Here is a 14,394-nt window from a genome sequence, read left to right as displayed (position 1 = left end):
AATAAGAAGGTGCTTTTTAAACTATGACTTAAAATATAGAATCTATAATTAGAATATCATTGAATAGATTATATTTGAAAAAAAAATTAATGCAACCAACACATTTGAAAAATCAAAAGGACATATAGAAGCTTTTCATTCAAAGAATAAGGAATTATCTTCCTACTACATAAAGATCTCATAGAAAATGAGTTTAAAATTATAACACCAAAGAAAAATAATTAGCAAAATTAATGAATTAAGTTGTGAGCAAAAAAAAATCCCTTAACTATACGAAAATTTGTTCAACTCCACCTCAGATAAGATAAATGCAAATTAAAAGTATAATGGCATGCTATTTCTTTCTTTCAAACTAGTAAATATTCAAAATGTTGACAACATTCTATAGCAAAATAGGTGTTGAACAATCTCTGTATCATGATATTAAGTAAAAAGTTTGAACTGCAGAAATTACATTAGAAAGGTTAAGAAATAATAATATATTCTTATATTTATTACTATAAAAACAAATTTAAAAAACAATAAAATTGGTAACAGGTGTGTGGATATCTGGGATGAGGATAACTTAATGGCATAATTATTTGCTTTATAATTTTAAGTTTAAGCATAGTGAACATATAAAAATTTTAGAAAGATACTTTTTATTATAAGGCATTGAAGACCTATATAATCAAATTATTTTAAACAAATAGTTAACAAACTGAATGATTCATACTGAAAACTGTATCTTCCAGGATCTGAATCAAATAAAAAAAAATTATCTTGCAATACAAAAATATTAGAACAAATAAATAAAAACAAATGAATATAAGAGTTACATATTTTGGGTTTCTACTGTGTTCATGGTATGAGTACCTGATTGAGGTACCAGAGAAGATGGAGGAGATGATGCAATTAATGGATAAACAATAGATGTACACATTTCTTGGCTGAACAGCCACTTTGAGCTGCATATTTAAATTGTACAATGAGTAAGGTAATGAATAAGACACAAAATAAACATAAATATATATGTATATATAATTAGAATATAGAAAGTGGAATTTTTAGCACATTTTTATCAAAGAAAATTTACAAAATAAAGAAAAGCAGATATATTTTTCAACTGTATCAGGGAAAACAGACACACAGCTTTATAGAAATGTGCAAATAGTAAGGTCTATAAACCAAAATTACTACACCCAACAAATGTAAATACATGTATATAATATGTGTATATAATATATAAACATATATTTAAAAATATATACAATTTACAGTATATTATATTTCTTAAAAATACACTAATTTTTATAAAAAGACATTATTGGTCATACCAAGATTCAGCGCTTGCAGCAATTATTTATCACACGTTTTGAAATTTTACAAGGACATACTCTATATAAAATAAACTTAGACAAAATGCTCCTCAAAAAAAGAGAAGCTTAGTATAAGAAACATAATAAACTATGAACTAAGAAAATGTATGTGTAATTAAAAGGACTGACGGTAATGATTACATACTGCATATCTGTTAACAACTTAAACTCAATAAAAAGAATAGCACAAAGAAATTCTTAGTAATAGCATGAAAATAATATTACAAATGATTTAAAAACATGATTCCTGTGTTTGGATAGAGAGTAGAAGAAGGGATCTTAGTTACAGAACTTTGTTATGTGAAAACTATTGTTCAAACAAGAATGTCATGGTAATGACTGCAGTTGGTTCAAAAGATTAAACAGGAGATCAAAAATGTAGAAACATAATTTCTAGTGTTAAGAAATATGAAAATGAATATGTGCAGGCACTGTGCATATATTTCAAGTGGTTGAGACTACAGGCACTGTGGAGCATGCCTGTAGTCTCAGCTACTTGAAAACCTGAGTCAGGTGGCTTACCTGAGACCAGGAATTTAAGGCTGTAATGCACTATGACTATACCTGATAATAGCCACTTCCCTACAGCTTGGGCAACATAGAAAGATTTCATTTCTTAACTATATGCATATGTGTAATATATATATATATATACATATATATTTAATATGTATATTAATATATGTAAATATATAAATTTGTCATTGATAGTTACACACCAAAATATATGAACTAGTCAATTACTTTCTAATAAAGTGATAAGAGAAAATGTAACTAACTGTTTCACAGCAAACATTCTACATTTACATTGAGTGAAAATCTTTTACGTGGAGGGAATACATTATTATGACTCCTATATTAAAAATCAAACAATAATAATATTTGTGTTTGTTACATAACATTACAAAGTAAATAGTAGTAAACAAAATGTGGATACATATACAATGTATATGTATCAATACATAAAGTGTCATTGAAGTTGATTTCTAACACAAAAAAGCAGGTAAAAGGTAAGGAAGAGATTCATCAGGAAGTTTGGGAGTGCAACATTTGTAGTAAAGGATTCTCACACACTCTGAAAATAACAGCTAACATAAATACTTTTAAGGTAATTACATGAGATATTTTTTAAAAGAAGACTGATATTTCATTCACCTACTAATTGCTGATTAAGGTGTGAATTTAATGAGCTACATGATGTAGCCCTGGTTAGAGCCACATGAGTGGAAGAAAATTAGATTAGTCTTAACGTTGGGGTCGGGGTGGGGAAGGTTGTTCCCCAACAGTAAAATGTCCTGCAATCTTGCTACCCAGTAATAACAAAGACATGTATTTTGTTTGCAAAGTGCCTACTCTTGAGTCATCTTCGTAGTCAGGCAGAAATTCATTGAGACAGAAGAAACTAGCAACAGATTGTAAAACTCCTTGTGGCAGAATCTGAGGTGGAGGAAGAGGTTCATTTGGTGACAGATGCTCAACTTTAATTGTGTTACTTTCAAGCCCCAGAGGAGAAACTTCTGAATCAAAATATATCACTTATCTTTATCCCAGAGTCCTGATATAAGTAAGAGGAGGAGTAAAAATGGAAGTCATAACCCTTCTTCATTTCAAATTACAAGAGATCATATCTTTCCTTTGTATAGAGAATCAGAAAAAGGACATAATATAATGACAAAGATAAACTTTTAATTTTAAAATAGAAAACTCAAAGTTATAAAATTTGCCAAAAATCTAGGGAACTATATGAGATTTTATACAGTATAAATTTAGCATTAATTAGAGAAAAAGAATCCTATCCTATTTGCACTCTTGAGTTGAATCTACGCTTGCACTGGCACTGCCTATTGATACATGCAATGAAGACTATTTCCGAATCTAATGCCTCAGGTGTGTATCGCCTTCAATCTTATGAGAAAGCAATGATAGGAGAGCTAACTGTTGCATATTTAGGATGGAGACTAAAATCTTGCTCTCCTTCAAGATATCCCCTTAAGATATCCAAAGGCATCCATAATGTTGATCACAATCTCCCCAATAAAAACTGAATTATCTTTGGGCTAAACACAGCTGTATCAGTAAGTATGGAAAACAAATGACTGGAACTTTAACCACCATGATTTGCAAAGTCTTTGTCTCTAAATTTTAATCAGTTCAGAAATACGTGCTTTTCTCCAATTTTTACTAGAATGCCTTTTTTTCCTCCTGTATCTAGAGATAAAGCATCTCCAGATTTTTCAGTTAAGGATTTAGCATTCAGTTGTCATTTGTTTATAATCTGTGCAACGTTATACAATCTGTCCTTATTCTCCAAATCTTCAGCTTGTACAGTTTTAAAACAAGAATAATATATTGGAAAATTCTAAATTACTTTCATCTTTGTAATTCATTGAAATTGTATGTATAATTTTATAAAGAAGAAAAAGAAGCAAATCGTTTGTAAGACATTTTGACAAGCTCAAATTACTCTTTATAAAGTTAATATATTTCAGCATTAAGATTTACAAGTAAGGAAACACAATATTTTATCACTTGCATTTTTGCAAAGTACCAAATTATAGAGCGCTCACAAAAGAGCTTAGTCACAGTTTCATCCTATCTGTGACCCAGAACATTACAACAGCTTGTGCAGCATAAAAGGGCAAAAAAGGATAAACATCCTTTGCAATTATATAACAATAAATGAACCATAGCTGATCAGCATTATGATGAGATGTGTCCTGAGAGAATTTATTTAGTCAGTTAGTCATTTAGAGGAAGTGCACAGAATAAATCCATTGGGCATATGGGAAGCATGTGTTCAAGGACTCCCTGCAGCATTGAGATGACACATTATTCTAAAATATAATGTACCATCTCTGCTATTATCATAATTCTTATAAGGAAACATAATTCTATGCTTTTATATACAAATATTTCCTGGAAATAAAACAACACAAAAAGGTGATGTGGAAAGCTTTTAAAGATATTTTTAACTATTAAAAGTTGTGATTTATAATAAAATTTGATAGAGGATGGTATATAATATAAAAATAATTTTTTAAAATTTAACTTACCAGATGCCTTATGGTTTTTTATTATCATTTATTTTCTTTATTTCATACCTAAAGTTCATATTAACAATGTAAATTAGGTGTTTTCTTTTTCATACCTAAATTCCAGAACAATATCCATGACTAAATATATCAATTTTTTTTTTCAAGAATCGTCATGTAATAGTACTGCCAAGACTTTTTCTGCATGTGGGTATCATCTATATTTTTCTAATAAATTATATTTTCTTATCATGTAAATATATAACTAATATAATCAATATTTAACCAATATTTTGTTTTTAATATAAATGGTGCCAAAAACATTACTAAAATTTCCAAAGTTATTTTCTCATTGAACAAGAAGAATGGAAGTAAGAAAGACCATAAAGTTTCCTACATATACTAGATTTTAGGATAATCTAGCTTCTAAAAAGAAAATAGCAACAAACCAGAATAAAAACAAAAAAAGATCTGTGAATCCAGATGTATCTTTGATTCTATGTCATAAAGTAATCTGTTTGGTAATAGAGATCACGCAGGTAGTAATATTAGATATTAGCAAATTGTGTTATGAAGAAGCCAGCTCACACCAGCTGGCTAAAGCTAGTTGTTCAACACAGCTATGAATTAATTTAATCTATATTGTTTAGTTTAACAACAAAAATAATAATACTTTAAACTCATTACTTCCTACTTCTGCTAAATTTTAATATTATCTCTGGTTTCAAGGTTATTTAAATCTATTCTAGCTTTGTAGTGAAAATACTGTTTAATTACCACGCATCTCTTTTAACTCCAAGCGATGTGAAGTTAGTAGCTTGAAATAGGTTCATGCAAGAGTATTTGCTCTATGAAAAAGGACAAATTGTACAAATCAGGGTAAAATGTATAATTTTGTTAATTTTCTTTTTTTTTCAATTGACAACAACAATTTTGTTTTTGTTTCTTTCCAATTAGTGCAGCTTTCACTTTTATCCTGGCATATTTTATCAGTTAGAACTTCCAGTATGATGTTGAAAAGGAGTGGTGATAGAGGACATCCTTGCCTCATAACTGATCTTAGCAGAAAAGCTTTGAGTTTCTCATGAAGTATGATGTTAGCTGTACTACAAAAACAGACACATAGACCAATAGAACAAAATAGAAAACCTAGAAATAAGGCCCTACACCTACAACCATCAGATCTTTTACGAACCTGACAAAAACAAGCCATGGGGAAAGGACTCCCTATTCAATTAATGGTGCTGGGATAATTGGCTAGCCATATGCAGAAGATTAAAACTGGACACATTTTTACACAAAATACAAAATTTAACTCAAAATGAATTAAAGACTTAAATGTAAACTGTAAAACTACCAAAACCCTGAAAAACAACATATGAATTCTGGACATAGAAGTAGGCACAGATTTCATGTTGAAGATGCCCAAAGCAAATGCATGATGTTCCGAAAGGTATTGCCTAGGTTGTCTTCCAGGGTTTATACATGTACATTTATAATCCATCTTGTTTTAATTTCCGTAAATGGTGTAAGAAAGGGGTCCAGTTTTAACCTTCTGCATATAGCTAGCCAGTTATCCCAGCATCATTTATTGAATAGGAAATCCTTTCCTATTGCTTGATTTTGTCAGGTTTGTCAAAGATCAGATTGTTGTAGGTGTGCAGATTTGTTTCTAGGTTCTCTATTCCTTTTCACTGGTCTTTGTGTCTGTTTCCGTACTAGTAGTATGCTGTTTTGGTTACTGTAGCCCTGTAGCATAGTTTGAATTCAGGTAGCATGACACCTTCAGCTTTGTTCTTTTTGCTTAGGATTGCTTTAGCTATTTGAGCTCTTTTTTATATATATTTTATAAGAATTTTTAAATAGTTTTCCATAGTTCAGTGAAGAATGTCAAAGGTAGTTTAATTAGAATAGCATTGAATCTATAAATTGCTTTGGGCAGTATCATCATTTTAATGATATTCATTCTTCCTATCCATGAGCGTGGAATGTTTCTTCCATTTGTTTGTGTTATCTCTGATTTCTTTGAGCAGTGTTTTGCAGCTCTCCTTGTAGAGATCTTTGACTTCCCCAGTAAGCTGTATTACTAGGCTTTTTATTCTGCTTTTGGCTGTTGTGAATGGGAGTATGTTCCTGATATGACTCTCACCTTGACTGTTATTGATATATAGGAATGCTAGTGATTTTTGCACATCGATTTGTTTTCCTGACAATTTGATGCAGTTGTTTATGAGCTTAGGAAGCTTTTGGGCTGAGACTATGTGGTTTTCTAGATATAAGATCATGTCATGGCCAAGCAAAGATGGCATGACTTCCTCTCTTCCTATCTGAATACCCTTTATTTCTTTCTCTTCCCTGATTTCCCTGGCCAGAACTTCCAATACTATATTGAATAAGAGTGGTGAGAGTGGGCATCCTTGTTTTGTGTTGGTTTTCAAAGGGAATAATTTCAGCTTTTGCCAATTTAGTGCTATACCATTAAATTACACTAAAGTATTTCATTATTTTTGTATTTAGACTTTATATAAATAGCTATTTACAAGCCTTGTGGATTTGCAATAATATTTTAAAAACTGCCATTCCAAAATAGCTAATCTAACCCATTTTAAATTGAAAATATTTTCTAAAACACCAAAAACATACATTGAGTCATTTGTGAAATCTACTGTGTTTTCATTTTAACTATCACATCTAAATTACCAAATGAATATACAATTAATGTTGCTAACTTTTATGTTGTAAAGGGTAGTATAGTTTCTCAAATACAATGTCAGGAGTACAACACAAGATGCCATCAATGTTTTTATCCAATATTTTATTTCATTTTACAAAAACCAAATCCTAAGGGGCTTCCTGAAACCTGGAAGGTTAGAAAAAGCTTGTATCTTTGCTCTTGGATATAGTAATTGGACAATGTATTTAGAAAGTAGAAATATATTATTGTTTTAATATCAAAAAATAAATAAATTTGATTCTGTTTCTAGATCTATGTCAAAATGGATTCTAGGAATCACCTTGCTGATTAACTTAAAAGTTAGGTAGATTAAAATCTTTTTCAATATAGAAAAGAAAGTATTTTCACGTTACCAATAGAGTGACAGCAATAACCCTGAAGGCAACCGGATTTTACTATGAGTGATTCTGCCAAGTCATTGAGACACTGACAACAACTATAAATTTTTCAAATGAAACATTATAATAAAGGTCTTTGCATAATCACTAATATCATACTCTCTGGGGAAAGACTGAGAGCTTTCCAAAGATGAAGAGTAAGAAACAGATTTTTACTTCTACAAATTACTTTGGGCAGTATGGCCATTTTCATGATATTGATTCTTCCTAACCATGAGCATGGAATGTTTTTCCATCTGTTTGTGTCCTCTTTTATTTCTTTGAGTAGTAGTTTATAGTTCACCTTGAAGAGACTCTTCATGTCATTTCTTAGTTGTATTCCTAGATATTTTATTCTCCTTATAGCAGTTGTGAATGGGAGTTTGCTCATAATTCGGTTCTCTGTTTGTCTGTTATTGGTGTATAGGAATGCTTGTGATTTCTGCACATTGATTTTGTATCTTGAGACTTTACTGAAGTTGCTTATCAGTTTAAGGAGACTTTGGGCTGAGACAATGGGGTCTTCTAAATATAAAATCATGTTGTCTGCAAATAGAGACAATTTGACTTCCAGTTCCCTATTGAATACACATTATTTCTTTTTCTTCCCTGATTGCTCTGGCTAGAACAGCCAATACTATGTTGAATAGGAGTGGTGAGAAAGGGCACCTTTGTCTTGTGACAATTTTCAAAGGAAATGCTTCCAGTTTTTGCCAATTCATTTTGATATTGGCTGTGGGTTTGTCATAAATTGCTTTTATTGTTTTGAGATACGTTCCACTGATACCTAACTTATTGAGAGTTTTTAGCATAAAGAGCTGTTGAATTTTGCATCTGTTGAGATAATCATGTGGTTTTTGTCTTTGGTTCTGTTTATGTGATGGATTACGTTTATAGGTTTGTGTATGCTGAACCAGCCTTGCTTCTCTGGGATGAAGCCTGCTTGATCGTGACAGATAAGCTTTTTGATGTTTTGCTGCATTTGGTTTGCCAGTATGTTACTGAAGTTTTTTGCATCAATGTTCGTCACGGATATTGGCCTGAAATTTTCTTATTTGTGCCTCTGCCAGGTTTTGGTATAAGGATGATGTTGGTCTCATAAAATGAGTTAGGGAAGATTCCTTCTTTTTGTATTGTTTGGAATAGTTTCAGTAGGAATGGTACCAGCTCCTCTTTGTATCTCTGGTAGAATTAGGCTATGAACTCATCTGGTCCTGGAGTTTTTTGGTTGGTAGGCTATTAATTGCTGTCTCCACTTTAGACCTTGTTATTGATCTATTCGGGGGTTCAACTTCTTCCTGTTTTAGTCTTGAGAGGGTGTAAGTGTCCAGGAATTTATCCAGATCTTCTAGATTTACTGCTTTATGTGCATAGACGTGTTTGTAGTAATCTCTGATGGTAGTTTGTATTTCTGTGGAATTGGTGGTGATATCCCCTTATAATTTTTATTGTATCTATTCGATTGTTCTCTGTTTTCTTTTTCATTAGTCTGGCTAGTGTCTATTTTGTTGATTAAAAGAAAAAAAAAAAACAGCTCCTGGATTCATTGATATTTTTGAAGGGTGTTTTGTGTCTCTATCTCCATTTCTGCTCTGTCATTATTTCTTGTCTTCTGCTAGCTTTTGAATTTGCTTGGTCTTGTTCCTCTATTTCATTTAATTATGATGTTAGGGTGTCAATTTTAGATCTTTCCTCACTTCTCATGTGGGCATTTAGTCCTATACATTTCCCTCTAGACAGTGCTTTAAAATATGTCCCATAGATTCTGATACGTTGTGTGTTCGTTCTCATTGGTTTCGTTTCAAAGAGCATCTTTATTTCTGCCTTCATTTCATTATTTATCCAGTTGTCATTCAGGATCAGGTTTTCCAGTTTCCATGTAGTTTTGTGGTTTTGAGTGAGTTTCATACTCCTGAGTTGTAATTTGATTGCATGTGGTCTCAGAGACTAGTTGTTATGATTTCCGTTCTTTTGCATTTGCTGAGGAATGATTTACTTCCAAATATGTGGTGAATTTTACAGTAAGTGGGATGTGGTGCCAAGAAGCATGTATATTCTGTGGATTTGGGGTATAGAGTTCTGTAAATGTATATTAGGTCTGCTTGGTCCAGATCTGATTTCAAGTCCTGGATATCCTTGTTAATTTTCTCTCTCATTGATCTGTCTAAAATTGGCAGTTGAGTGTTAAAGTCTCCCATTATTATTGCATGGGAGTCTAAGTCTCTATGTAGGTTGTTAAGAACTTGCTTTATGTATCTGTGTGCTCCTGTATTTGGTGAATATATATTTAGGATCATTGGTGCTTCTTGTTGCATTGATCCCATTACTATTATGTAATGCCCTGCTTTGTCTCTTTTGACCTTTGTTGGTTTAAAGTCCATTTTATAAGAGACTAGGTTGTAACCCCTGCTGTTTTTTTGGCTTTCCATTTGCTTGGTAAATCTTTCTACACCCCTTTATTTTGAGTCTATGTGTGTCTTGCACATGAGATGGTTCTCCTGAATACAACACACCCATGGGTCTTGACTCTTTATTGAATTTGCCCACGTGTCTTTTGATTGAGGCATTTAGCCCATTTACATTTAAGATTAGTATTATGTGTGAATTTGATCCTGCCATTTTTATACTAGCTGGTTGTTTTGCCCATTAGTTGATGCAGTTTCTTCATTGTGTCAATGGTCTTTACCATTTGATACATTTTTGCAATGGCTGGTACTGGTTGTTCCTTTCCATGTTTAGTGCTTCCTTCCAGAGCTCTTGTAAAGCAGGCCTGGTGGTGATGAAATCTCTCAGTAATTGTTTGTTCATAAAGGATTTTATTTCTCCTTACTTATGAGGCTTAGTTTGGCTGGATATGAAATTCCGGGTTGAAAGTTCTCTTTTTTTTTTTTTAATCATTTTGAATATTGGCCCCCACTCTCTTCTGGCTTGTAGTGTTTCTGCCAAGAGGTCCACTGTGACACTGATGGGCTTTCCTTTGTGGGTAACCAGACCTTTCCTCTGGCTGCTCTTGGCATGTTCTCCTTAATTTCAACCCTGGTGAATCTGACAATTATATGCCTTGGGGTTGCTCTTCTTGAGGAATATCTTTTTGGTATTCTCTGTATTTCCTCGATTTTAATGTTGGTCTGCCTTGCTTGCTAGGTTGGGAAAGTTATCCTGGATAATATCCTGACAAGTGTTTTCCAGCTTGGATTCAGTCTCCTTGTCACATTCAGGTACACTGTTCAAACGTAGATTAGGTCTTTTCACATAATCCCATATTTCTTGAAGGCTTTATTCATTTATTTTCACTCTTTTTTCTCTAATCTTGCCTTGTCATTTTATTTTATTGAGTTGATCTTCAATCTCTGATATCCTTTCTTCTGCTTGATTGATTTGGCTATTAAAACTTGTGTATGCTTCATGAAGTTCTCCTGCTGTGTTTTTCAGTTCCATCAAGTCATTTATGTTCTTTTCTAAGCTGGTTATTCTAGTTAGCATTTCATCTAACCTTTTTTCAAGGCTCTTAGTTTCTTTGCATTGGGTTAGAACATGTTACTTTAGCTCAGAGAAGTTTGTTATTACCCACCATCTGAGGCCTGCTTCTGACAATTCATCAAACTCATTCTCCATCCCGTTAGTTTCCTTGCTGGTGAGTAGTTATGATCCCTTGGAGGAGCGGTGTTTTGCACTAGTTTCTTCTCATATTTGTGCATTTATATACCTTTGGTCTTTGAAGATGGTGACTTTTGGATGGGGTCTCTGAGTGGATGTCCTTTCTGTTTTGAATTTGGTGACTTTGAGATGAGGTCTTTGAGTGGACATTCTTTCTGTTGATGTTGAAGCTATTTCTTTCTGTTTTTAGCTTTCCTTTTAACTGTCACATCCCTCTGCTGCAGGACTGCTCAAGGTCCACTTCAGAACCTGCTTGCCTGGGAATCACCCACGGGGGCTGCAGAACAGCAAGGATTGATGCTTGTTCCTTCCTCTGGTAGCTTCATCCCAGAAAGGTACCTGCCAGATGTCTGCCAGAGCTCTCCTGTATGAGACATCTCTTTGTATATATGGGGGTCAGGGAGGTACTTGAGGAGGCAGTCTGTCTCTTATCAGAGCTCAAGTGCTGTGCTGGGAGCTCCGTTGCTCCCTTCAGAGCTGCTAGGCAGAGAAGTTTAAGTCTGTTGCAGCTGAACTCACAGCTGCCCCTTTTCCCAGATGCTCTGTCCCAGGAATGCTGTTGCCTTTTTTAAGAGATGCCCTGCCCAGCGAGGGTGTCTAGTCACAGTCTGCCTACAGAGGAATTGTTGAGCTGCTGCAGGCTCCACCCAGCTGTGTAAACTTCCTTATAATTTTGTTCCTACAGGCAAGGTTAGAGTTGCCTCGGTAATGGCAGACGCCCCAAGGCCCACTGAGCTCGACTGTCCCAGGTCAAGCTCAAACTGCTGTGCTGGCTGTGAAAATCTCAGTGGGACTTAGTTTGCTGGTCTTTGTGGGGGTGGGATCCACTGAGCCAGATCACTTGGCTCCTTGCCTTCAGCCCCCTTTTTTTTTCAGGGGAATGGGTTGTTCTGTCTCACAGGCATTCTGGGCACCCACTAAAATGGCCACCCAGTTTTGTGCTGGAAACCCACGGCACTGGTGTTGTCAGCCCAGCAGGAATATCCTGTTCTGTGGGCTAAAAAGATCATGGGAAAAGTGCAGTATCTGATTCAGAGCGCTAGAGGGTCCGGTAAAGTCCCAGATGGCCTCCCTTGGGTAGGAAGGAGTGTCCTCTGGCCCCTTGCACTTCCTGGGTAAGGCAGCGCCCCACCCTGCCTCAGTCTGCCCTCCTTGGGCTATACCCACTGTCCAACCAGTCCCATGAGATGAACCTGGTGCCTGGGTTAGAAGTGCAGAGATCACTCATCTTCTGCATCACTGTCATTGGGAACTGCACACTGGAGCTGTTCCTATTCAGCCATCTTGGCTGAAGTCCCCACATTTTATTTTATATATTTGAATGCATTTTGTTGTTTACATAAAACATTGTAATCATCTTGCCATATTATTTTTATGCAACAGGAAATTAATGTAAATGTGCCTTAAAAATTCATTACAGTTAGATACAATAATAAGAGATTGGATACTAAAATATGTTCAGGCTGAACGTCAGATATTAGAAGAAATGATATCTATCAATCAAAACCAAATTATATCAAACCAAATAAATATTTTAGGTAAATTTATAGACAACGTCTCTTTAAGAGACACATATCCATATTATAGGCACAGAAGCTCAGTTTTATTTATGATAAAAGCTATCATTTCTATTTATTTTCCAATTTAAATAAGAAAAAAAACAAGAGACGTAACAAATTTGTGGGCACCACATAATGTAATTTTCCACATCTCTTAATAGGAGTAAGACAACATATTTTCTCTGTAAAACAATAATGCAAATTACAATATAACTAACTCTAAATAGTTTCTAGTAATATGCATGAATACCTTGCATGTTTATTTTCAGTTAAAAAAAAAGACTATTTCTACCTCAGGAATTATCTTAGTTTCTAAGTTAAAGCTGCTAAATACTTAGTTAATTAATTTATATTTCTCACAGGGTTTTGTGGATTATCAAGTTATAGACGTGCTCTTAGAAAAAAGAAATTATTTTAAAGAAGGCTTTTTTTGTGATGAGATACATTTTTGGTTGAAAATCATCTGACAACATTGTTGTAGTCTATTATTTATAATGTAACAATTTATTTTTTCTTTGACCAAATTTTAAACTCAAGTATCATTATTTTGAAAAGTCTGAACTCATTTTTATTACGTTTCATCATTATCTCAATGCTAATAACACCACTTTGCTGGCTTACTTTTCCTAAGTTTAATTGGTTCGCCCTATAACGAAGGTGACTCTGATCTGTAAGGCTGGCAGTTACACCCACAGTATTATGACCATAAATAGATAATGGACCTAAACACTATATTGAGTTGTTCAGAGTGCAGGAGAATCATAACCTTCTAAAACAAAAGCAATTTAAAAAAGCAGAATCAATTTTTAAAGACTATTTTAGTAGCCAGCACACTTTCTTTTTGTTTTGTTACTTTATATTCAAATAAAACATACAAGTAAGACAGGTCTCTCCTGTCTTTAAATAACATGTGTGTTATTTAAAGAGTGTGTATATATGTGTGTATACTCGTATGTGTATGCGTCAAATAAACTATACATTCAGGTAAAAATTAAAATATTTTATTGCTAAACTTTGGTTTCACTGACTTCACTGTGGCTTGTATTTGCAGTCCATGTCACAGTTTAGTCACACACAAGCAGTTTTTAAAACCTAAAAAATGAATCACAAATGGAAAAGGCGATTTTATTTCAAAGTGTCAAAGTCTATTCATGTTGGAAAATGTATAGCAAAAGTTACCTGTGGTAGGAAGATAATGAGATAATGGCTTCTCAAAGATGCCTATATTGTAACCCTCAGAACCAGTGAATATGTTAGATTACAAATAAATTTAGATTGCACATGTAATTCAGGTTGCTAATCAACTGACTTTGAATTAGAAAGATCACTCTGAAATATTTAGGTGTGCCCGGTGTAATCCCAAACTCCTAAAAAATGGAAGAGGGAAGTAAAACAGGTTGGAATGGCATGATATAAAAGGACTGATCCCACCATAGTTTGCTTTAAAGATGAAAAAAAAGAGTACGTAATCCCAGCACTTTGGGAGGCCGAGGCGGGTGGATCATGAGGTCCAGAGATCGAGACCATCCTGGTCAACATGGTGAAACCCCGTCTCCACTAAAAACACAAAAAATTAGCTGGGCATGGTGGTGCGTGCCTGTAATCCCAGCTACTCAGAAGGCTGAGGCAGGAGAATTGCCTAAACCCAGGAGGCGGAGGTTGCGATGAGCCGAGATC

Source organism: Cebus imitator, unplaced genomic scaffold (genome assembly GCF_001604975.1).
Source record: "Cebus imitator isolate Cc_AM_T3 unplaced genomic scaffold, Cebus_imitator-1.0 Scaffold29, whole genome shotgun sequence".
Lineage (NCBI taxonomy): Eukaryota > Metazoa > Chordata > Mammalia > Primates > Cebidae > Cebus > Cebus imitator.
The sequence above is the reverse complement of the archived record's forward strand: the minus strand, read 5'-3'. Positions refer to the sequence as shown.